General features: G+C 36.3%; 1 protein-coding gene across 4 annotated transcripts in view; it reads right to left on the reverse strand.

The window, feature by feature from the left end:
* Positions 1-27,433, reverse strand: part of LOC123549194 (uncharacterized) — a 157,922-nt gene that overhangs the window by 116,099 nt on the left and 14,390 nt on the right. The window contains exon 1 of one of the 4 annotated variants that reach the window (XM_053545600.1): positions 15,408-15,486. The exons of 1 other annotated variant lie outside the window; for it this stretch is intronic. The gene's annotated coding sequence lies outside the window, so the exon portion shown is untranslated. Of the gene's footprint in view, positions 1-2,111; positions 2,311-5,059; positions 5,210-15,407; positions 15,487-27,433 lie in introns of those variants that run through there. 2 more of the 4 variants (XM_053545598.1, XM_053545599.1) reach the window with 2 other exon arrangements.

The raw sequence follows: 27,433 nt of genomic DNA on the forward strand, positions 1-27,433 counted from the left end.
AAAAAAAAAAATAAACAGTATAATATTGTTACCTCTCACAATGTGTTTCCAGTTTCTCCCAGGCTGACTCATCAAATGCCAGAATTCAAAATTTGGTATTACTACACAGATAAATTGATTCCACACATACACTTTCTTGGTCAGCTAAAGAAGGTGTCAAATCCTTAAGTTGAAAGGCTATTGTAAAAACATCCTTTTTATAAACACTTTTTTTTCAATTAATGAAGAGAATAGGCAAGAACTATTTCTTTGCATCTGACCTGATGTTTGCCTGCATATATAATCTTAACTGACCCAAATTCCACCTGGGGTTGTTTCTATACATTTGTGTGGGAGCTTGTAACTTGATCTATCATTAATCTTATCTTTAACCAACTTTCTCTCATGCAGAAATAATACACTGCAGACACATTTAAAAATGATCTTTTCAGATTCAGCTAGTACAGCCAATTTCCACTAGTTGCCACCTATTTTCCACCTTTTCTGTCTTTCATTGAATATAATGCAAAGCTATAATAAGCAATAATATTCTGTCTCACAAAAGAACGAAAATTCAAATTTTCTGTATACCACTCTGAATATTATTTTTGTCCAGCTAGAGTCAGCATAGACTTATTCTCATTTTAATGAAACCCTTTGAAGAAGGAGCCTGGGTATACTATTTGCAGATGTTGGTCAGTCTGTCGGTCATTTGGTATGTTGACCAATTGGTTTCCAGATGATAACACAAGAATGCTTGGGCTTAAGATCATGAAACTTTATATGTAGGTTGGTCATGACCAGCAGTGACCCATATTGACTTGGAGGCCAGTAGGTCAAAGGTCAAAATCACAGCGACCTGGAACAGTTTAAACAGTTCCAGATGATAACTCTAATACTCTTGAGCCTAGGATCATGAAAGTGAATGGGAAGGTTGAACATAGCTAGCAGATAACTCCTTTAGATTTTTAGTTCAGTAGGTCAAAGGTCAAGGTCACAGTGAGCTGGAACAGTTAAGCTGTTTCCGGATGTTAGTTGAGAACTCTTTGACCTTGGATCATGAAACTACATAGGGAGGTTGATCATGACCGGCAGAGGACCCCTACTGATTTTGAGGTCAGTCAATGGTCAAAGGTGTAGGTCACATTGACCCAGAACACTAGAACTTTTTTTGCCCAATAACTAGAGAATGCTTTGGTCTAAGATCACATTTCATACAGAAGTCACTTATGACTGGTAAATGGCCCATAATTATTGATTTAAAGGTAGTACATCAAACGTCCAGTGCACAGTGACCAAATGATTTCTGTTTCTTGTACAGTTACTGAATGCATCAAGTGGGGGCGGGGAGCAGTTTGTGTTCTACGAGCTGTTGTCAATGTGCAGTTTTAGCAAAGTCAGGTTCCGTGTCAATTAGGCCTGAAGTCCACTATACCTCCAAGTGAAGATTTTTGTACAGGGTAATCCAATGTCTTACAGTTCTCTTTTAAATCAAACATCACAAAAATTTCTAAGTTTTTTTCCCACCTATTCGCCACCAAGAAAATTTGCTAAGTCCCTATTTTCCACTAAACACCACTCGATTTCCACCATGAAAAAAAACTATGTTCTACTTTCCACCAATTTACACCTTTCTACCACCATAAAGAAAAACTATGTTCGAATTTACACCTAATGCCACCTAAATGCCACCAAAATAAAGTGGCTTTTGGTGGCAAATTTACCACTTAGGTGAAAAAAGAGCTGAATTACACCAAACGCCAACTAATGCCACCTATTTCCACCAATTGCCACCTGTTTTTCATGGAAATAAGTGGCAAAGAGTGGCATTAGGTGGCAAATCTAGGGACGGGTAATTATATACTAAACAAACTGTTGACTTGACTAAATAAAACCACATAATATTAACCTATTTAGAGCTGATTTTTTTTTCAGCTGCAGTTATTTGAAATTGAAATTTGATCTATTATCTTCCCAGTATCAATCAAATTAGATATTCCCAGTTATCCGCAACTGCTTTAACTTGATTAGTTTCATTTTAACTTGATTAGTTTATTCAAAGTTCCAAAATATCAAGTACATGTACACTGTAACTTTAACTGTCATATTAAAATTGATTTGTGTATTCCAACCTGTTCTGTAAATCCTATGGTTTACTCCAATGTTTCCCTATACAGTTTATTTAAGGTGGTTCTTCATGTTCTAATCATAATTTCTTGTACAATGCAGAATATTATAATACCCAGCTTTTTCATCTATACTAAACAATTCAGCCAAGAATTTACTCCAATGTTTCCCTATTCCATTTTCTTAAAGGTAGTTATTCATGTTCTGGTCCTAATTACTTTCACAGGCAGAATTTTATTAATCCCAGATTTTTTTTATATGTACTAAACAATTCAGCCAAGAGTTAACTCTAATCTTTCGATCCCTATACAGTTTATTTAAGGTGATTCTACATGTTCTGATCATAAATTTCTTCTATGATGCAGAATATCATCTAAGCAAGATTTTTTTATAGAGGGGGTGGTGGGGGTTGGGGACATATCAATTAAGCCAATCAAAAAGATAAGGCTGTTGATATTATTGAATCCTTTCATAATTTTCAGTTCCATGTTTTCTGTCATAATGGTACTCTAAAGAGTTAATGAGAACCTCATTTTTCAAAAGGGTTTTATTGCATAATTTTGAAAAAATTCCTGTCTCACCAATTTTGATTTTAAAGAAAGACAGCAGCTGATTATTGCCAATGTTAAAAGTGCCATTTATATATTATTATGATTTACGCTTCTTACAGATCCAGGTTTCATTCTAGGTTATCCAGAAAAAAATGTATTTAGCCATGACTTCAAGTTAATCAAACATGCAGAATTACCTTAAACAGAATTTGATGATGCATTCAACTACTGATAGTATCTAGTTCTGTCCTATTTAACTTCAAAGTTGACAGGTATATTGAATTATGTTGACAATATATTTCAACACTTTAAAAACTTCCTTGATTTGTATCTTTGTAGATGGACAGTTTTCCTTCCTGCTTTAAAGTGAAATTCAGGGTATCTTTATACAAGAGCTGTGGTCAGCTTTAATCCTCACACATTGAGTGTACACGCCATTGAGTGCACACACCACTGAGTGTACATACCATTGAGTGTACAAACCACTGAGTGTGTACACACCACAATATTGAGTGTACACACCACTGAGTATACAGGCCATTGAGTGTACACACTATTGAGTGCACATGCCATTGAGTGTACACACCATTGGGTGTACACGCCATTGAGTGTACACACCATTGAGTGTACATGCCATTTAGTGTACACACCATTGAGGGTACACACCACTGAGTGCACATGCCATTGAGTGTACATGCCATTGGGTTCACATGTTTATAATAAATGTTCATGGAAAAGAATGAAAGAAGTTTAATGAAATTCTACCAATTGGTTGGTTTGTTATGTACAAATCTGTAGATTTTAAAACAATTAAAGGGCAATAACTCTAAGGAAAATTGACCAATAAAAAAAAAAATGACAGGCATCATCGAAGTATGTTGGTTCATATTTATTTCAAGTTTCATGAAATTCTACCAGCTTGTTACTGAGAAATTGCTGCAGACGTGGATTTTTCATTAAATCAAGGGCAATAACTCTTAGGGAAATTCACCAATCAAAAAAAACAAACTTGACGGGCATCATCGCAGTATGTTGGTTCATGTTTATTTCAAGTTCTATGACATTCTACATGATAGTTACTGAGATATGGCTATGCACGCACGGACGTGACGGACGGACAACGCCATTTCAATACCCCCCTACGATTTCATCGGCGGGGGATAAAAAAGATAAGGGAAATACCTTTAACAAACCTGACATAATGAAGACGTCGCTATACCGGAATGCTTTCCCCTATGCAAGGTATCAGTTTCAGAATCAGTATCATGAAACTTAGCATGTCTTTGCTGACTAGTCTAGTATTCAGATTGGAGTTATGGCAAATTCCTTGTAACAACTATCGTATATATACTTACAGACATATCTCTTGAATGATATATCCAATCATAATGATATTTTCAAAGTGTGTCACCACTAACCATTTGTTTTGAATTAATACTTGCACATATATAACATGGATCACTAAACTACAGATTGCACGTGCAATATTTCACACATACCTAGTAAAATAAAACATTTCATATATAAGTTCAATTATCAAAGAATAAGGTTTTCGTGCAATGTTTTTGCTTCAAACGCAGACAGACTCTAGACACAGACACAGACTCCTGGGAAATTACGACAGCTCTTCAAATACTTTAAAGGGGAGCGGTGGTCTAGTGGATAAGGTGTCGGCCGCTCAATCCAGGGGTCGTGGTTCGAGCCCCACTGGGGTCACGACCATGACTTCTCATATGACAGCTTGAAGCTTTCATCACAATCGAGCTAAAACAAGTTAGTATAAACTAAATACTTTGAACAGTTGCCCACAATATAGACTGATGCTTTATGAGCATCTTTTCTACTACCTCTATAGTAATTGAGGAAGACAGTCATTTCATACCGAAAAGGCTTGATTATCTGCTACCTGATAGTGAAAAGTGAATTATTATCATCTATAGCAATATTCTGGCAGACTTAGGTCAGGTTAAGAAAAATCGTGAAAATTGCTGATTGCGCATCATCACAAAAAATAATTAACTATAACTGTCATATTTATTTCTGACAATTAAATGTGAAAAATAATATGTCTGAAAAAGTGAAGACTTATTCACTTTTCAATCCACTATTAATCCTGAAATTTCCCTTAACTCCAGATTTTATAAAGCTGTACCATGTTTTTCCTCTGTTGAATGCTGTATTTCACTATTTTCCATATTTCACACCGTCACTTAATATGATAAATATCTTGCATTCCTGTTAATATATGGTCCAAATGTCATTATCACTTTTACAAAAACTGTTTTTTGAGTCATCTTCAGGCACTAAATACACAAACTATTGAATCACAAATTCTTCCACAACTATTATCTATAATTTTTAAACACTTCCAATAAAAAAAAATCTGAAGAATAAAAACTTACCTTACCTCAGGCCACCCATGATAATGCAATGATATCAATAACATGAAAATACCATCAACAAATCACTTAATCTGAATTAGCAATATTTCATTTCAGGGTACAAATACTGGTAAAATTCATATGGAATGGGTCTCTGTTTCGTATTGGGAATGGCTTTATGGGAAAAATTCCAATACGAGGATCCAAGCAAGCATTTCCCCTCCGAATGAGACAGAGCCAAATCATTGTAGAAATTGATTGTCAATAAATCAATATCGCTACCTTCACATTGGGGGGGGAAACAACAAACAGATAGATCTTCAATACCACCATCTTTAGTATTAATAGGAAAATCTTTAAGTGAATTCAAGCATAAAAAGAGCTTTAATGTACCATAGCACCTTAGTGTCTATAATGTGAGTGTATTCATCAATGCATGGTACTCTGTAAGACAAGCAGAAGTCACAGGATGAGGAGTATGTATGGGGGTAGGGGGGCAGTTTGTGAGGGTGGAGCAGGGTCTCTTTGATTGAAGACCCATATGTTTTCAAGAAATTTGCCTTTTTATTTGGAAAAAAAAACACAGATAAATTCCCCAAGTCTACTGTCTGGTTCAAACTGCCCCCTTAAAATGCTATCAACAATGCTGCAGATACTGTATATTTCTGATAGAACAAAAATTTGCTGGTATCTATCTTTTATTTGATAATTTGTTATTAAATTGACGGAGCATTCTCATTATGAACACCAAAATTTTGAGCCGCACCATGTGAAAACCAACGTAGTGTATTTGCGACCAGCATGAATCCAGACCAGCCTGCACATCCGCGCAGTCTGGTCAGGATCCATGCTGTTCACTAACGGTTTCTCTAATTGCAATAGGCTTTGAAAGCGAACAGCATGGATCCTGACCAGACTGCGCTGATGCACAGGCTGGTCTGGATCCATGCTGGTCGCAAACGCACTATGTTGGTTAAAATTTTCTCATGGTGCAGCTCAAATAGTCCTGTTATAGTCTTTAGTGGGCAGTTGCTTATCCAGGGATATGGGTCATGACTTGTAATGATTTCAGAGGTACTAGTCTTGGGAACAGATTTCTTAGCCAAGTGTCAATGATTTCAAGATGAATTCTGTGTCATTAATGTCAATGAAAACAAAGTAGGTCGGCATTTCACAGAATTATGTCTGTTCAGTATTTTACTTATTTTTTGATAATTTAGTGTTATTTTGCCTATAATAAATGACTGTCCTTGAACAGATTATGTAAATAGCAAAATAAACCTAATGTCATTTTGTCTATATAATGTCACAGATTTTATAACAACCATTTTTCCCAATCAGGATTTCTGTCTAGTAGGGCATGCAGATTTATGACTTAGAAGTATGGGCGGTTGGACATTTTCTTGATTGAAAGTTCTTCTGTAACACACCAGACAGACATTATTTTCACTAGGCCTTGGCCTCTAATATATATATTCAGCATGCTGTCCTATCAACCGTATCAAGATTCGCTACCTTTAAAGGCTAAAATAGCCATACAAGTCACGTGACCAACCACATATAAAACCATGAAAAAGCGTGCAAAATTCATAGTTGTTCTAGCGACGTGTCGAGATAGATACTCGATCCATTTGCAGACAATCTGTTTGGTAAGAAACCACGTGTTCTTGTTTGAATTTGTTGAAATTTTTTGTTTTGAGTTTTTGCTCTAACGCTGTTAGAGCCTTCTTTATTTGCAGAATTCATTCTGTCTTTTATTATTTCATTTATTTTCTTTTTAGTTTTCTGCTTTTGCCTTGTTGCACACACGTTCTTTGCTTCGTTTTTTGGTTTTTTGCCTGTGTACGTTTACCGTACAATGAAATGTCTCAGTCCGACTCGGATAAAGGGGGTCGAAAGGACGATGTCCTTTCTCTAGGGGAAATTTCTGACGAGGAAAAATCTTTCTCGGGGTTTTCGTCAGACGAAGTTTGCCCTAAAGGCAAAGGGAAAACTCCCAAGTTCACAAAAAAGAAAAAATCCCCCACGAAAAAATCAAAAGTGCCCCAGAAAAAGATTCCGAAAAAATCTAAAAATAAATCTGGGAAAACCGATATACAGGCTGGTAGTAGCAAATCGTCATGCGCTGTTCGCACTTCCGGTAGCTTTTCCGGTGATAATGGAAGTGACAGGCATGACAAAGGTAACCTTATTAATCTGGATAATTTATCGTCTGGGGACGTATTTAAATTACGACAGGTGTTGGGCGTTTCCCCACCAGATGAGAATGACCAGACTGGTTATTTAAATGATTTTAATGATGATTTTCGGGCTATTCGGGTAGAAATTGACAACGATGGCCCAGACCCTTCGACTAATTTGGTCTATGATGATCAAGTCTCTGAAGACCCAAACACAGTCAGTTCCCTTAAAAAGGTCGATGACCAATTTGCTAATGCCCTTTTTGATCAAGATGTAAATTCTAGTGGCATAAATGATGTATCTCATGAGGAAACTGATTGGGACCTACCAAAATTGAAAACCCCTGAAAGGGGAGACAATATTAGTCAATCATTTGCTGATCTCATTAAAACTGCTTGCACTAATCAGTGCGATATTAATGGTATAATTGATCAATACAAGGTTCCAGCTAATTGTGACCTTATGTGTCCTCCAAAAGTGAACGAGGAAATTTGGTCTGAATTGGCCAAACAAAAAAAGAGTCCAAATTACAGACAAATCGTTGAGAGATATTCAGAATCTTGTTCTGGCTGGAATATTGCCAGTTTTGAAGCTTGCTAAGGTGATACAACCTTTTGTTTCTCAATTACCTGAAGCTAAAACTCTGATTTCACATTCATTGACTTTGTTGGGTCAGGTTCAGTTCAATATTAGCGCTAGAAGGCGTTATCTGCTGAGACCATATTTAAAGTCGAGGTATGCTGGGATTTGTAGTATCAATACTCCAATTACTACCCTTTTATTTGGGCATGATATTTCAAAGGAGTTGAAAAGATGTGAGACTGGGTTGAGACTTGGGAAATACCCAAATTCAAAAAATTTTAGAAGTAATTCATACAACATAGGTTATGGTGTTGTACCAGGCAACTACCGAGGTGGTATAGGACCTATGCGTGCTAGAGGTAGAGCAATGCAACGAAATAAACCTTATGGGTGCACACAGAATGAGAGATATGGTCAATTTTGGTACCAACACCAGTTTGGCAATAGGACGAGAAGAGCACCTTCATGTACCGTCACTCAGCCAACTACTAATGCTTCCCCAAACTAGTTGAGATAGGCTCTAAAGCAAAGGTAAGTAACTCTGAGAGATTGTTGGCTTCTTTTAGTGAATGGAAATCATTAACTTCTGACCAATGGGTCTTAGAAGCTGTGCAAGGTTATAAAATTGTTTTTGACAAAACACCAGTGCAAACTTCACTTCCAAATGAGATTAATTTTAATGATGCAGAAACGGCTTTGGTTGATCAGGAAGTACAATCAATGTTAGATGATGGCGCAATTTATGGTACTGATAAAGAGTCAGGGGATTTTATTTCAAATATTTTCATAGTTCCTAAGCCCCAAAGCAACAAATGGAGACCAGTTATCAATCTGAAACATCTTAACTTTTATGTTCATTATGAACATTTTAAACAAGAGACTTTTCCATATGTTTTGGAATTAGTACAGAAAAATGATTACTTTACTTCTTTAGACCTTAAATCTGCTTATTTTTCGATACCTATTCATCATGATAGTCAAAAGTATCTGAAATTTACTTGGAAGAATGACTTATTTTGTTTCAGTTGTCTCCCCTTCGGGCTCTCATCAGCCCCTTTTTTTTTACAAAAATCATGAAACCGGTCTTTGCATTTTTCAGACAGTTGGGCATAAGATGCTCCTATTACATTGATGATTCTATTAATATCAATCAAGACAAACAAAGTTGTCGCCATAATGCAATGACAATGTATAAAAAGTTGCAAGCATTGGGTTTTGTCATTAACAATGAAAAATCAGTTGTAATTCCTTGCCAGAGAATTATGTTCTTTGGGTATATTTTAGACTCTGTTTTGTTCATGGTATTTTTGCCTGAAGAAAAAATACAAAAAATTATTTCTAAAGCTTCAAAATTGTTACATCAAGACTCTGTCAGGATAAGAGATCTAGCTTCATTCATTGGTCTTTTAATAAATGCTTTCCATGCAGTTCTTGAAGCCCTTATTACATTACAGAAGTCTTGAGCGGCTGAAAGTAGAAGGTTTAAGCCTGTTCGGTGATTATAATGCAGTACTGAAACTTACTGATTTAGCAACCAATGAAATTGAATGGTGGGTCCAAAATATCAGAGCCAAAATGGTAAGAAGATAAGACAAGATTCAATTTCAACTTGGATTCAATGTGATGCGTCGAATGCAGGCTGGGGTTGTTTTCATGTTGATTCCTCTGTTACTGTTGGAGGCAGATGGACTCGTAGGGAAATGATTTATCATATAAATTATTTAGAGTTACTTGCAATTTTCTTTGCTTTAAAGTCTCTTTTTTCAAAACATAGGGATATTCACATTGGCATCCAATCAGATAATACAACTGCAATTTCTTATGTGAATAAAATGGGTGGTATGTGTTCTCCTGATATGGACAATCTTGCAAAACAGATTTGGAGTTGGTCTTTGGAAAGAAATATATTCTTGTCAGCTTTCCATTTACCTGGTTGTAATAATTTGCAAGCAGATTTTGCATCTCGTAATTTCTCAGATACAACTGAATGGAAGCTGAAAGAGGATATCTTTAATAGACTTTCCAAACATTTTATGCAACCAAATATAGATTTGTTTGCTTCACGTTTGAACAAGCAATTAGATTGTTATGTTGCTTGGATGCCAGACCCTGGTGCTTGGGCAGTGAATGCTTTTTCTCTGAATTGGAAGGGATTAGAACCATATATTTTTCCTCCATTTAACTTTTTGAGTAAGGTCTTGAATAAGATTATGGAGGATGAAGTTGAAGAAGCTCTTTTAATTTGCCCTTCCTGGCCTAACCAGACCTGGTTTCCATTGTTTCTTCATAGTTTGATCTGTCTTCCTATAAGGTTACCAAGACACCGAGATCTTCTTCGTATGGTACACAATCAACAACTACATCCTATGGGAAAACAACTGTGCTTGATTGGGGGTCTTGTCTCCGGTTGTCGCTACATGATAGAGGAGTTCCAGAAGGGGCTATTGACACGATTTTCAAGAGCTGGAGGATTGGAACTAGGAAACAGTATTCATCAGCGTGGAGGAAGTGGTCTATGTGGTGTTGTATCAGGAGCTGTAATCCCGTTTCACCCTCTGAAACGGATATAGTAACTTTCTTGTTTTTCTTGAAGAATTTAAAAAAGTCATATAGTGTTATTTCTACCCATAAATCAGTGATTTTTGAGACATTAAAACTTGTTCATGGAAATTGGATCAGTAATTTACCTGTTGTGTCGCGTTTTGTAAAAGGACTTTTTGTAAGTAACCCCCCTAAGGCTAGATATTCTTCAACAGGGCTTCGGAAATTTGCCAGTTTGTCGGTTTTGGACCGATTTTTGACTTTTCAGACCGATTCGTGGAGTGAAAAAACGAAAAAAATCGGTCCCGTAAAAATGGAGGAAAGTATAAATTTCGGTCTGATATCTCAATACACGATCACCTGCCAAGTAGGAAATTGCTGGTCGCACCCTCAGATAATCAATAAACGTGTCAAACGGTCTGATTGTCACTTTGATAATCGGTCCGTAATTCGCCCGTGACGCAATCAGTGCTCGCGCCGCACATCCTTTAATGTTTGCAGACAGCCGACTGCAATGTATTAAACATTTTTGACTGGTTTCCAAATGTTTCTGGCTGGATCCAAATCATTTCGACGGGGATCAACTTCTTTTATTTAGAATCCGACGGATGGTTTATTTCAAAAGGCTATGTTTGATTATGGTAAAAACAAATGGTCACTGCATTTGTACATTGTAGGTCTTTGATTTAATGAGACATCACACGGATAACCGATAAAAATAATTTTTATAATTACTTGATTTGAAAAAAGTACATGATTCATTTGTTAGGGCTGCAGTTGAAACAAGTGCAGAAAATCGCCTTTGCAACCCGACTGTACAAAAAAGAAAAAGAAAGAAATGGACTGGCAAACACAAATGATAAAGAAAACCAGAATGGCGCTGTTTATCAAATCGGTCTTTTAAAAAACATTTCAAAATGAAATTTTGTTTACATCAGAAGAGAACATATAACTTTATAAAATGTAGTTGCTTATTGAAGTACAACATAAGTGAAATGAAATATCCGTGGCCAACCCGCGTGACCTTTTGGTACTATACATGCGGGAAATTCGATCTCAGCATTCACATAAAGTACACATTCGGTCCGCGGCAGAGTATTCTAAAAATACTGAGGCAGTTTAGCAGAGAATATGTGTCGTGTAATTCACTTTGACACATTGTATTTTATAGAATTCCGTCAAAGAATGAGGAAACTGCCGTGTATACGGTACCGAAGTCACGTGCGTTGGCTTTTAAACTAGTTACGTACACGGTGTCAATGCCTCGGCAATTTTATCCTTGCAAGTATTTTCTCGGAAAAACATCGAAATTTAAACAAAGTAACGATCACACATAACACTGAATAACTGTCTTCATTGTGTGGTAACTCGTGGTGACCAGTAACTCAGTTTTAATGCATGACATGCTTTTTTCTTTACTCTGTCACGTTTTACAAAATATGTAATATTGGGAATGCGGTGGGTGGGGTAGCGCCGATGTCAGGATTTTCGTTTCGGACCGATCGAGTTATCAAAATTTCCGGAGCCCTGTTCTTCAACATGGGACGTTTCCATAGTTCTGAATCATATTTCCAGTTGGATGCCTTTGGATTCTTTATCATTAAAATTATTGACCTTAAAATTAGTTACTCTCTTAGCCTTGAGTACAGCTGCAAGAGCTCAAACATTGAAGTCTTTGTGTGTTGACAGTCTTTGCTTTAAAAGTGATAAAGTAGTTTGTGTATGTGAGAACCTTAAGTGTTCAAAACCAGGAATTCCTTTTAAAGTTGAAATCAAATGTTTCGAAAAAACTGAACTTTGTCCAGTGAGGACTTTGAATTACTATTTGAAATGTACTAAGTCCTTAAGAAAGGATCGTCAGTTGTTTATTTCATTTGTAACCTATAAAGCTGTTACTACGAGCACAATTGCTAGGTGGCTGAAAGCGGTACTTTTTCGTGCTGGAATTGACATTGGAATTTACAAAGCTCACTCTTTTAGAGCTGCATCTTCGTCTGCTGCTTTATTTGCAGGATGTAAATTAGTGGATATTCTTAAGACTGCAGATTGGTCTTCAGCTAAGAATTTCCATAAATACTATCTTACAGAAACTGAGTCAAGTTCGTCCAATTTCAGTTCCTCTGTACTGAATACTTGTAGCAAATAGTATTGTGACTCTTAAAATGATGATGATATATTTCTTTATGTATTTAATGATTTAAGAAGATATTTGATTCTTCATACAAAGGCATTGTTCTTGAAGGACAACTTTTGGATGAATAAAGATTATTGTTTGAATATTTTTATTCTTTTGGTTCCTTTTTATTCATGTTGGCTCTTTAAAGATGCTGAATATATATATTAGAGGCCAAGGCCTAGTGAAAGTAATGGAAACCCCATCCAAGCACTTGTTGTGAAGGATGGGGTTCATTATTGGAAATAGGCCGGAGGCCGAAAATATATATAGGAACCCACCACTTTTTGTTTGCCCCAGCCCAGTTCTTTTTCTAGCCAACATGATACTTTAAAAACTATGAATTTTGCACGCTTTTTCATGGTTTTATATGTGGTTGGTCATGTGACTTGTATGGCTATTTTAGCCTTTAAAGGTAGCGAATCTTGATACGGTTGACAGGACAGCATGCTGAATATATATATTTTCCGCCTCCGGCTTATTTCCAATAATGAACCCCATCCTTCACAACAAGTGCTTGGATGGGGTTTCCATTTTCATGTATCAATAAGTTACCAACAGGTCGTTCACATTTTACAATTAACGTTGGTGACAGCTCATACCCAAACAAATTCTCTCGCTGGTATTTTATCAAGTCCTGTTGAAATTTTTAACCGGCATTATACACACCGTCTATAGCTTGGGAATTGCCACTGGTACATTTTACATTCCCAGGATGTTCAACAGAACAAGGCAGTCTGAAAGACAGCTAAATCCCCCGCCCCTGTTATGGACAGTGAAAGGGTAAACCTTTGACCCTGAGCTGTAACCTTGACCTTGAACTGACATGGCTGACTCATGAATTCTGAACATCGTCTTGATGAGGTGATCATTTGACCCAAGTTTCATGAAAATCCTTCAAGGGGTTTAGGAGATACAGAGCTCAAACCTTTGACCTTGAGTTGTGACCTTGACCTTGAGTCGACATGGCTGACTCATGAGTTCTTGATGAGGTGATCATTTGAAGGATGATGAAAATCTTTCAAGGGGTTTAGGAAATACAGAGTGGACACGAAATGGAAGGCTCAAACATTTTACCCTAAGTTATGACCTTGACCTTGAGCCGGCATGGCTGACTCATAAATTCTTCACATCATCTTGATGAGGTGATCATTTGACCTAAGTTTTATAAAATTCCTTCATTGACAAGGGGTTTAGGAGATATAGAGCGAACACAAAATGGAGGCTAAAACCTTTGACCCCGAGTTGTGACCTTGACCTTGAGCCGGCATGGCTGACTCATAAGTTCTGCACATCGTCTTAGATAGGTGAACATTTAACCCAGGTTTCATATGAATCCTTCAAGGGAATCAGGAGATACAGAGTGGACACAAAATGGAAGGCTCAAACCTTTGACCAAGAGTAATGTGACCTTGACTTTGAGCCGACATGGTTGACTCATGAGTTCTGCAAATCGCCTTGATGAGGTAATCATTTGGCCCAAGTTTGATGAAAATCCTTCAGGGGGTTTAGGAGACACAGAGCGGACACAAAATGAATGGCTCAAACCTTTGACCCTAAGTTGTGACCTTGACCTTGAGTTAGCATGACTGACTCATGGGTTCTGCACATCGTCTTGATGAGGTGATCATTTGACACTGTCCTTAAGACCTTGCTTTTGACTAAGTTTGGTGAACATTCATGAAAGAGTTCATTAGAAGTTATTAAAAGGTTTCTGGATTTTTTCAATGTGGAGTCCAAAAAGCAGCCAAGTGGATCCTTTGAACAAATGTGAGAGAGGTCCAAGGACAATACAGACCAAGTTTGGTGAAGACCCATCAAATGGTTCATGAGAAGAAATCATTTTATTAGATCAAATGGGCCCTAAAAGGGGCCAAGCAAAACCATTTGACTTTGAGCATACTTGACATACAGGCCATATTCTATCTTTTCCACCCTGCAATTCACGAGAAGCTTGTTAAGGTTTTTCTGTTTTAAGCGGTGGCGGTTCCTAAATGGGGTCAAGCTGATCCACTTGAACAAACCTGAAAGAAGACTACATATAGATGCTACAGACAAAGTTTGATGAAGATCAATTAATTAATCAAGAAGACCATAATAAGGAAGCTACAGATCAAGTATCATGAAGATCTATCATTTAGTGGTCAAGAAGAAAAAGCTCTAGCTGCCCGTACAATGGGCCAAGCTGGAACATGAAGTTTGATGAAGATCTATACACTGATTCATGATTCAATGTCATTAAATAATTTTCTATTTTCAACTCTAGCAATACCTAAAATATCAAACCATTTGAAAAAAATTAACAGAGGCTGGTAAGAGGATATCACAGACCAAGCTTCTACTCAGTTTTTTTTCTCTATTTTTAGCCCTGGAAGCATTTAAAGGGTCTAGGCAAAGCCATTTGAACAAGAGCTCGTAGAACATGAAAATCTCCCTTGATGCATTCAGTAATTGCACAAGGAACAGAAATTATTTGGTCACTGTACACAAAAGTTCTACTGTTCTGGGTCAATGTGACCTTGACCTTTGACCTACTGACCTCAAAATAAAAAGAAGTCATCTGCTGGTCATGACCAACCTCCTTATCAAGTTTCATGATCCTAGGCCCAAGCTTTCTCAAGTTATCATCCAGAAAAGGTTTAACTGTTCCAGGTAAGTGTGATCTTGACCTTTGACCTACTCATCTCAAAATCAATAGCGGTCATCTGCTGGTCATGACCAACCTCCCTTTCAATTTTCATGAGCCTAGGCCACAGCGTTCTTGACTTATCATCTGGAAACAGATTGGTCTACATACAGACCGACCGACGTCTGCAAAACAGAATACCCCTCCTTCTTCGAAGGGGGGCATAATAAATCCACGAGTAAAGACCATACAAGGATTCTACTGACCAAGTTTGCTGAAGATCTATCAAATGTTTCAACAGAAGAAGCTGTTTAAACGTTTTTTTACTTTCAGCTCTGGCTGGCCCTGAAAGCATATAAAAGCTCACAGATAATTTTAAACCTCATCTCATCTTTGATAAGAGTTCATGCCTTCAACCTGGCAGTTAACAGTTCCTGTATTCCAGCAATCATGCATTTATCCGGACATAGCGAAAAGGCAGTAACTGTTGAATCTCAATATCTTTAAATTTCTTCTCGCAAAATTCTGGATATCTCAAAGGCATTTTCAAGTCCCGTCCCAAAAACACGTGCACAAAATATCTCTTTAAGTTGAATATCTTCAAGATACGTAAACACTAGATCTCTTGGAATTTGAGATTGAGAGATTCAACTATATACCTTATTGTCATCCCTGCAAAAATGCGACCAAGAAGACCCTGGATCCTGGTGAATATCAATGATATTGATCACCTAACTTATGTGCTTAGTTTTTGAAGACTCGAACGATATAATAAAATTATGTCAAAACCATATACTATAGCCCCCACAGGACACATAAGAAAAACTTTGTCGTGGAATTGACAAAATAAAATTACTCTATAAGTAGACTCTAGGAAAGTTTCAAATGTCACTGGTTATGACATTAACACCTGAAAATGAAAATTATTTCTCTCAAAGGACTATTTTTTTCTGTTAAGTATTTTCTTGGCGTAAACACCATTTATATCCCTGGCTAGAAATCTCCAGGGTTTCTGATCTCTTTTGTTAAAGCTTTCAAAGGATTAAAGCCTAGCCTTATAAACAATCTGCTTAAAGAGTCTCAGTAATTAAGTTTAAAGTAGAATCATTTAATTTCCTGGGCTTGAAATTTCGTGGTTTCGGCTGAAATGACTTTAAGTCACTGGGATATGAACTCAAGGATTTTCAGCTTCTGAATAAAAAATGAATGGGTATTTTTAGGGCTGTCATCGATAGAAATGATATCGATGTATCAACAATTTTTTTTGGTTGATCGATTATCGATTCCCATTTTCAAAAATCAATATTTTACAGGGAGAAAAAACTACCCAAATAAACACTCAGACCCTAAAAAACAATTTAAGTTCACAAAGTTGTTGGATGAATGCAAAAAAGGAGTGAAGGCAAAATAAATATGAAAGATGTTATTAATTTTTATGTATTTCTTTATTTCATAAATACAAATACAACACAATCAAACAGAAATATGGAAAGTAGGCAATAAAACTTAAAATAGCATTTACAGGAAGGAATATAGTATTATATGAACAAATAGGTCGTTAATCTAACTTAATAATCAATATATCGATGTATCGTCGATATTTGTCTTCTGATATATCGATATCGTCGATACGCCTAAGACCCAATCAATGACAGCCCTAGGTATTTTACTTGTTTGTTAAGATTTAATGTTGTGGATTGACTAAATCATGAAATCCACTAAAATTATCTAACCGCAAATACCAATGACTTCACAGTATATCCATTAGTGTAGGATATTGCAAGCAGCATGATCTCTTTGTTAGGAAATGTTTTTCTAGAAATTACCCACTTACAACATTCTAAATAGATTTCAAGACAACATCAGTTATGTTTACAATAGCATATCTATTTGTCGGGATGGTAGGCATAATAATATTTATGAAAAAATAATAAGTCATGGTTGGCAAACTCCATTGGTGCGACTTTAACTTGTATCGTCAAATAATGAGGCTACCATCTTAGATGGTATCTGAGACTCATAATTTTGGTATAAGGAATATTTATGCCACTGGATACATCAAAATAATGGCTGGCAGATCCAAAGTACCGACACAACAAAAACATGTGTACTTATCCCTCTCAATTGTAATCTGACCTTGGAGCTTGGCCCGCCACTAGGGTTTTCAACATATATCACTATGTGATTCATTAATCATGAAAATCTTGACAGATGGCCATCATTGATCATATTAAAATGTGATAGACAGAGGGACTGAAGCAAAATTTTAAACCACTTACCATGCAGGACACAATTGGTTCTGCTTTTGCGACAGTGTCATTAATTATGATCAGGCCTGCACATCCATGCAGCTGCACATGATCACCATGTTCGCTATCAGCAAGTATCTTTTCGGTAACAACCCTTTAAACAATTGATGGTACTGTCCAATTGAAGACAATTCATTAAGAAATTTAGCAGGGTATGGGTTAAAGAAAAAGCCAAACTGAATAAGATTTTTATGTTTGGTGGGAGGTAAGGGGAGGTGACGGGGGTCCAGGAGGAGCAAGGTGTGTGAGTGTGTGCTGGTGGTGACAGGATGCATAAGGGCAAGAAACTAAAGAATTTTTTAAAAATTTGGCGGGGTGTAGATTGTTGCATTCTTCACATCACTCTCATGGTTCATCACATGTCTTACTTAAACTTTAATCTTTACCTAATAGTTTTTATGTATGCTAGATAATTATGAAATATGTAATATTTATGAGGGAAACAAAAATTTACATGCTGTGACCTTGACCTTTGACATACCACCCGGGTTCATGCACTCGCACATCGTCTCATCACCATCTACCAACAATTGTCAAGTTTGAAGTCATACCTTGAATGGTTAATAAGTTATGTTCCGGACACAAAATATGACAGAAAATTTGACCTTTGAGCTAAATTTGTGACTTTCACTTTTGATCTACAGACCCGGTTCTTGTGCTCTGCACATGGTCTGATCACAGCCTACTTACATGCCAAGTTTGAAGTTAATATCTTGCATGGTTATTTAGTTATGCTCCTCATAAAAAATACGGTTGACATTTTTGACCATTAAGCTCTATTTGTGACTTTGACCTTTGACCTACAGAGCCAGTCCAAACACTCGTATCACCTCAGTGACATCTACCTATATGCCAAGTTTAAAGTCAATTACTTTAATTGTTATAAAGTTATGCTCCAGACATGAATTATGACGGACAGACGGACGGACGCTCCATCACATAAGTCCCGTTTTCTCAAAACAGGCCTATAAAAAGCTAAAAGTTGACTGCAACACATGAAGGAAGAAAAGCTAGTTTTATGCTCCGGACATAAATTATGACGGACAGATGGACGCTTCATCACATAATAAGTCCTGTTTTTCTAAAATGGGCATATAAAAAGCTACAAGTTGACTGCAACGCATGAAGGAAGAATTAAAAGAAAAGCTAGTTACTGTAAATGATGCAAGCAATTGTGCTCAATGACAGGACAATAAATACTACAAAACCGTAATGAAAATGAGATTGCACGGTTTCCAGATTACCAAAGACTGTATAAATCAAATGATATATTATTGGATTTACAAATTTAACACCAAAATGAAGTAACAGGATGCAAATTCATGTCTGGTTTACAAATCCTTCATGGCTGTCCTTTCTAAAAATGATCCCATTTCTAGATAAAATTATCCTGTCTATTTGCTAGATCCCAGAGAAAAGAAATCAAAATGCAAATTGAAGACACTGTAAAATGGCAAAATGTAAATGATATTGTAAGTGACAAATGACAACAACTCAGTGCTCAGCAATTTTCTGTCTGAAGGGTACATAGGTTATCAAGTTTTAACAAATAATCAAGGCCTTCGAGTGGTTTATCGTTCAATTTACCACGGTTCAGAGGTCAGATGCGTAGAAATTGAACCACGAGGGCATTAGCCTGAGTGGTTAAATACTGAAGCAGCTGAACAATGAACCGTGGTAAATTAGACGATAAATCACAAGAAGGCCTTGATTGTTTTCGTTCTGACAATCATGCTCACCGACATATTTTACTAAATATTATGCTGGACTTCATTTACCGTAGGATTAATGTATCAGACGTCATGCGGTAATTTGACGTCATACTTAACGTCATAATGCTCTCTTACTGGTCCGCGTGTCAACCGCTGTTTATCACAGAATATACAGAGCTTCATTTCCTTCTTTGTTTAACTGGAAATCAAATCGAGTCATGTTAGAATGTTACATAAGTTGTCTGCATGCACTGAGATACAACAATTTTCCATTGTGCTGATGACCTAAGTTTCTCAAAATTTTGTCCAGCAATCTTTACAATCAATACAAAACAACACTGACATATTTACCACACTTACTGAATCTCAAACTTTTGTTGTTTAGCAACATGTCCAATCAATACAAAACAACTTAAAGCAGCTAAAACTGACAATGACAACACTTAATCTCACACTTTTGTCCTGGCTGAGCTACCTCTCCAATCAATACAAATCAACCCTGACACTAACAACACTTAATCTCGAATTTTTGTTGTCCAATCAATACAAAACAACTTAAAAGAGACCAAAACTGACAATGACAACACTTAATCTCCAACTTTTGTCCAGCAACCTTTCAAGTGAATACAAAACAACTTAAAGAGACCAAAACTGACACTGACAACACTTAATCTCAAAATCTTGTCAACCTACCAAAGCAACACTTAACCTCAAACTTTTGTCCAGCTACCTTTCAAGTCAATACAAAACAATTTTAATAGGCCAAAAATGACAATGACAACACTTAATCTCAAAATTGTCCAGTAACCTTTCCAATCAATACAAAACAACATAAAGAGGCCAAAGCTGATATTGACAACACTTAATCTCAAACTTTTGTCTAGCTACTTTTACAATTAATACAAAACAATTAGAGACCTTAGATCTAAGCTACCTTTACAATCAATACAAAACAAGGCAGTCTGAAAGACAGCTATATCCCCTGCCACTGTTATGGATAGTGAAAGGGTTGATGGTATTGGTCGAAAGCATTGACTTGTTAAGTATATTTTATAGTGACCTTGACCTTGAGCCTGCATTGGCTGACTCATGGGTTTTGCAAACCATCCAATAAGTGAACACTTGACCAAAGTTTCAAGAAAAGCCTTCCAGTGGTTTAGCAGAAAAGGAGGGGATAGGAAATTGAAGGCTCAAACATCTGATTTGTGACCTTGATCTTGAGCTGGCATGGGTGAATTTTGAGTTCTGCACATTGTCTTGGTAAGGGGAATATTACAGCCAAGTCATATTAAAATCCTTCAAGGAGTTTAGGCAATAGAGAGCGGACACATAATGGAAGGCTCAACCCTTTGACTTGGTGAGTTGTGACCTTGACCTTGTCAGCTGACTCATGAGTTCTGCGCATCGTCTTGATGAGGTGATCATTTGAGCAAAGTTTCATGAAAATCCTTCAAGGGATTTAGGTGATACAGAGCAGACACAAAATGGAAAGCTATGACCTTTGACCTTGAGTTGTGACTTGACCTTGAGTTAACATGGCTGACTCATGAGTTCTGCAAATTGCCTTGATGAGGTGATCTTTGAACCAAGTTTCACGAAAATCCTTCAAGGGGTTTAGGAGATAAAGAGAGGACACAAAATGGAAGGCTCAAACCTTTGACTTTGAGTTGTGACTTGACCTTGAGCTAACATGGCTGACTCATGAGTTCTGCAAATCGAATTGATGAGATGGTCATTTGAACCAAGTTTCATGAAAATCCTTCTAAGGTTAGGAGATACAAAGCAGACATAAAATGAAAGGCTCAAACCTTTGGCCTTGGGTTGTGACCTTGACCTTGAGCCGACATGGCTGACTCATGAGTTCTCATATCATCCTAGTGAGGTAATCATTTGACCCACGTTTCGTGAAAATCCTTCAAGGGGTTTAAATTATATGAAGTGGACACAATTATTATGGACCGATGGACACAGACCATTCCTATAACACCCCATCACTTGTGGCAGGGGATTAAGAAACAGAGAGTGGGTAGGGGGAGGGTTGAGGCACATGCTTCGGCTCCTTTACTTTTGACCCCAGACACTGATTTTTGTCAGAAATAACAGAAGATTTGAGCCAGTCTGAGACAGTATTTAGATGTACTGATAAGGATTTTTTTTGGTTGTCAAAAAATAATTCAGGGAAAATATGGATAGGTTTTGGTGGTCAGTCCCTCTTTGGGGCTCCCCCACCCCACCCCAAACAGATCCCTCCTATATGTCAATAAGAGACCAAAACTGACACTGGCAGACCCTTAGACAAAGTGACATTATTTGAACCAAATCTGACACTGACAACACTTCATCTCAAACATTAAATTTTGTCCAGCAACCTTTACAATCAATACAAAACAACTTAAAGAGAACAAAACTGACACTGTAAACAGTTAATTATTTGATTTCTGTATTGGTAATATTATCAGTCTGGGCAATTTTCATTATCTAGAAATGCTGAAATGAAAACTCTTCCTCCGATTCCAGACATGCTATTTTGCAAATAAGTTTCAAGATCATAATAATAAATCATATGAGCATTTAGTAAACATGTTTTTTTGTTGCAAAGAGTATTCAGACCATTTCTTTTAACATACCATTTAAACTCATAATTTATTACAAGGTATTATGATATTAGATTTAAAGCTACTCATCTACATTTAGTAAAAAAAAAACTGACGTGCTGATTGCCACCAACTGCAAGGAAAATGTCTGTAAATAAAATACGGTCCAGTAAGACATCATGAAATTTCATTCATTTTTGCAACAATGTAATGTGCACTGTTACATGAAACTCAAAAATACATACACAGTTGCTTTTTTTTTTCTAAATTTTTGTAAACCGGTGAGGCAACATTATATTTCACTATAATTCTTCATTCTTTACCAGCTAATATCAACTAATATATCGATCTTATAGCATCTTGAGAGGTATCTGTGACTGAGTGGTTAAGGTCCCTGACTTCAAATCACTTGCATGTTGGTTCAAGCCTTGCTTGGGGCATTGAATTTTTCATGTGAGGATCGAAGCCAACCAGCTGGCTTAGGGAAGGTTGGTGGTTCTACCAAGGTGCCCGCTCATTATGAAATAATGCCTGGAGGGGCACCACAGTGGGGTCTTCCTCCACCATGAAATCTAGAAAGTGGCCATATGACCTATAATTGTGTCGGTGCAACCAACAAAATAAATTAAAAATATAAATAAATATAGCATACATGACAAATAGTATATTTTTTCTATGTAGAAGATGTAACTCTGTTTTGTTTGGAGTCAGAATAATAAAATCCAGGTTTTGTCCACAATCTCATGCATTTACATCTGAGCAGTCTGGTCAGGATCCATACAGTTCGGTAATACAGGCCTCCTAGCAGGCCTAAACAAAAATAAAGGTTTTTATAAAGGCTCCAATCTATGAAAATAAAGGCCTTTTAGTGTAAAATATTAAAAAATAACGAGTACATAAAGGCTATTTTTGTCGGAATTCTCGCTGAAAACACATAATATATATAGGTATTTACTAAAAAAAAGTTAATTTATATATGGAAACCCACACTCTAAAACCAGATATCAGAAATAGGCATGTTTGGTATTATCTCATACTGTTTGAATTATACATTATGATTGATATACATAACTAACTTAATGGGTATACCTACTTTCACTGCACATTTATATCACCTATTTTGTATATGGTTCCTGTTTTATACATTGTAGTGTCTACATCAACTTTGCTCAGAATGCTGTATCTTCACCAGACCTTGTCCACTGTTACCATAGTGTAAACATCATGTCACCAGACCATTTCAAGCATTCAGCTCCATGGTACCTTATGCTGAATACATGGAACACCCATGGTCTGGTGAACACTACTGCAAACATCTACATGTATGTGGTCTGGTGAACTGAACACAACAGCATTCTGAAAAACTTAAGATGGAAGATACACAAGCAGTATCCTAATAACAACACTTAAAAGGGGGGAAGAAATACAGTAGTATAACCATTACTTGCTTTAAACTGGCACGGCAAGCAGTCTGAACAAATATATAGGTTTTGAGTGAAAATTACAGGCTATTTGGCCGTTTTAAAGGTTTTTTCAGAAGATTTAAAAATTTTAAAGGTTTGCTCTGAAATTAAAGGTTTTTAAAGGTTTTAAAGGTTTCACTAGGAGGCCTGGTAACAGTTTCTCTAATTCCAATAGGGTTTGAGAGCAAACAGTATGGATCCTGACCAGGCTTTGTCCACAATTATGTTGTGCATTTGCGTTCGCGCAGTCTGGTCAGGATCCATACTGTTTGCTAACAGTTTCTCTAATTGCAATGGGGTTTGAAAGCAAACAGTATGGATCCTGACCAGACTGCAAGGACATAAATGCATTATATTGGTTTTCTCATGGTGCTGTTCAAATGATTACCTCCGAACTGATACAGTGTTAGAAGCAATGGTTGACAGACACACACTAGATTTCTCTTCTGATCATTGACTTGGAGTTTTGGAAACCATTTCACAGCAACCTTTCAAATGTTCAATTTTCCTAGAGTATTTGAAAGACATTTTAATCAGACAGATTCACAAGAGATAATTTCACAACCGAGGAAACACTTAACGGTCTAAAGATGAGCAGTTCTTTGAGGCACTGAACATTTCCTATGGTCTGATGTAGTCTTGCAGACCTTGCCCAGTGACTACATTTTCCATACTATTCATCAATCCACTTTTTTTTAAATGCTTTCTCACCAAACATTTTAACAATTTCATTTACAGTAATCTTTTTCTTTTTTTCTGTGAAACTAGGGATTTAATCACAATTTGCTGTGCTACCTCCATTTTGGACAACAGTTTACTGATCTTTCAAAAATATATGAATTCATAGATTATATCACATCATATTGAATGGTTTTGTGAAACATTCATAACCTTGCTAAGAATTATTTGGATAATCATCACATTCTGAATTATAGTTTTAAAAGAATCAATATTTTGCTTGGCTTCAGCATTTCATATGTAGTCTTGGCAACTGTGCAGTCCGGCAGTTCCCTACTTTTTTTTACCCTTTATATTTTGTCATTTTATTGCTAATAAATGGTAGTATATATGACCAAAATATCAGAAGAATCTACAGAACGACAATAATTTAACAGCACTTTTTGCATAACTCGTAGATTCTATGTGTCTCAAAAAAATCTATTTTGACTGCTCACTACACACAAATATACACAGTTTTAAACAGAGAAACTTATGATTATAAAATGGCCATCTATATTTTGGTTAAAATTTTCATGTTTAACATCACAAGCGCTTACTGAAATATATATATATTTATATCAATCCTTCACATGTGTGCAGTATAATTCCGCCATACTGTGAGGCTCTACACTACTAAGGACATCCCATTATTAATGACTATTTTCAAAAGCACATATTTTTGTCTGTGTATTTCCTTAGAAAAATGTTTCACTATTCCAGGCACCTTGATATTCTAGTACTACAGCCAATGTTTTAATACCAAAATGGTCCACTAGACCACACTAAGACGCACACTTTTAAACAAATAAAAAGTACTACACATTTCTTATTATTTTTAAATATATTTCATGTAATAAAATAGTCTAAAGCAAGCCAATGGAATATACAAACACCCAGAACCTTTCTTTCACCCAACTGGCAAACTCTACAATTAAAGCCACCCTGGAACCACAGCTGTCCTTAATTAAAGTGTTAAGAGGGGAGTTTTACTGTACCTGTTTCAATACGTCAGTACAGTATGAACAATTAACCTTCACCCTGCTAAATTTCTAAAATGGACTTGTCCATCATTCAATCTGGGCAATACCCTTTACTATTAGAAGGGGTGTTCGCTAAAAATTTACTGACTGAATAGTAAACAGTGCAGACCATGATCAGACTGCACGGATGTGCAGGCTGATCTTAGTCTGCACTGGTCGCAAAGGCAGAATCACAAGCAGGCTAAAGGTTAAAAAATTATGATTTTTCAGTATTTTAGAAATTTAACTTTGGGCCAAATTTCCACTTATCCATCATTATACAATTATCGACTTTTTCATAAGTTGTTATCAGGATTTATCAACCCAAAAAAAGTTATTTTTACCGAGCAGAAGGCGAGGTGAATATAACTTTTTGAGGGTTGATAAATCTTGATATCAACCTATGAAAAAGTCAATAATTGTTTTATTACATGAATAGATGTATAGTCAGTCTTGTTATTACATTTGTATTCTCATTATATTGGACGATTGAAACTGGAAAGATTGCCGTCTATTCTTAGATCAAATTAGGTTGATATTGGCTTTCCAAGCACCTACCGTATTTTTGTGTGTATAGGTCGCGGTAATGTATAGTCCGCATCTAATTTTTGCTCTGGAAATGGTCGGAAAATTTAACTTCTAGCGTATTAGTCGCAGTTTAATTTCGGATTTTTTCCCCAGCAATATTTAATATTTACCGGCAAAAAAGTTATGGCGGCGGCCATATTGATGCCGCGGACTGAATTATTATCAGAACCTGATTGGTGGAAATCGGACAGTGTTATTTTCGTTCCCAACCGTTTCGTACCAACAGTAGTATCGGTAACAGACTACATCAAAGAAAAGCGGCTTTTTGACACTAATTGGCAGCAGACGGTTTGCGTTTACATTCTGTTATCATGCAAGTTTAAGTGTGAATTGTTTGCACAGCAATTATAACACCTTTCCGTGTCATAATTAACCGCGTTCTTTTGATTCTGAGTAAAAAGATTAACAAAATATCTCTGTTTGGATTTTTTTTCTTTTATTTAAAAATCAAAAGTAAAAAATTATCTTTCAAGTTTTTTAATACGCTAAGAATTAGTATAAACAATGTTTGGAATTGAGGACGGATCTGTCCGGATTTTATCCAACCCGGAGTACATGTCAATGGCGTCCAGTAAAACGAAAGTAGAAACAAACGTAATTCAGACTGCAAAAACATGTTTGAATTAACGTCATTCGTAATTTCAATAGTCTGTATGGGTTATTTACGATAAATTTTATTGAAAGTAACTGCTATTGGTTGAAAAGCCGCCAAAATTGATATTTTTTATCCATTTTGTTCGTTCGTAACAGATGCACGTAATTTTGCGAGAGCTATGGTCAGAAAATTGGCCCGAAAAAAAAAAAACTGCTGGCAATGTTCTGTCGTATAGGTCGCAGGAACTTTTTCAGGCAGCAAAATGGGTAGAAAAAGTGCGACCTATACACACCAAAGTACGGTATTTCGATCTATTTTTATAATGTACTATTTATAACCCAAAATAAGTTGATATGATATGTACTCATTACTTTTCGAACTGTTTTCAGCCAATCAGAGAAACAATAGAATACAATCATGTAATAAACCAGCGTATTAATAACAATTGCATAAAACTATTTGACAGACAATTGTTTTTTTACACCTACTTACACTGTTCGTGATCCCTAACTTTTGCAGAGAATGATGGATTATGCTACCAAGGTATTGGAGAAGAAATGGAAATATTGTCTCAAATATAGGGAAAAATTTTCTTTTTTTTTCAAGTAAGAATATGACATAATATGATGGCTATATTATCAGTCGGAAAAAAATCCCATAATTACCAGTAGGCCTCAAAATGCAACAACAGACAATCTCATTAAAATAAGAATTATCCTCTGTAAGGTTCTGCTTATCAAAAGAGTTCTTGGAAGACTAAGTCAGATAAAGTAGGTGACAGAGAAACCACCAGAAAAGAATTAATTGAAAAAAAAGGTCAATTGCCTTTTGTCATTTTCAAACAGAGGCCTTCTGCTAAGCACCACTCCAATAACCTGACAAAGAATCATATATGAAATCAATTCCAGGACAGACAATGTCGGTACTCTATGACCTAAAAGTAATGAGAAAACATACTCAGGAATAAGGATCGTGATATAAATATTCAATACAAACAAACCCACCACAGACAATGTCCAATTACTATGCTATATATTGCCTGATATATTGATGGTCCACTGGGATAGGCCTATGTCACCATAAAACCATTACCCTAAAGATAAAGACAAATAATAAATAGTTTCTCAGAGGCAGGCTGGCTATCTATTTTAAAACAAGTTTTTTCATATAGCCACACAGCTGCTGGCTGACTTAAAGATAGAAGGTAATCCTGGAGCATTTCTCAGAAATTATTTTGAAACTGAGCTAGCATTTTCAGAGAAAATGGAAAAAGTTCTTAAAGATGTTCATTT

This window comes from Mercenaria mercenaria, chromosome 6 (genome assembly GCF_021730395.1).
Source record: "Mercenaria mercenaria strain notata chromosome 6, MADL_Memer_1, whole genome shotgun sequence".
In the NCBI taxonomy this organism is placed as follows: domain Eukaryota; kingdom Metazoa; phylum Mollusca; class Bivalvia; order Venerida; family Veneridae; genus Mercenaria; species Mercenaria mercenaria.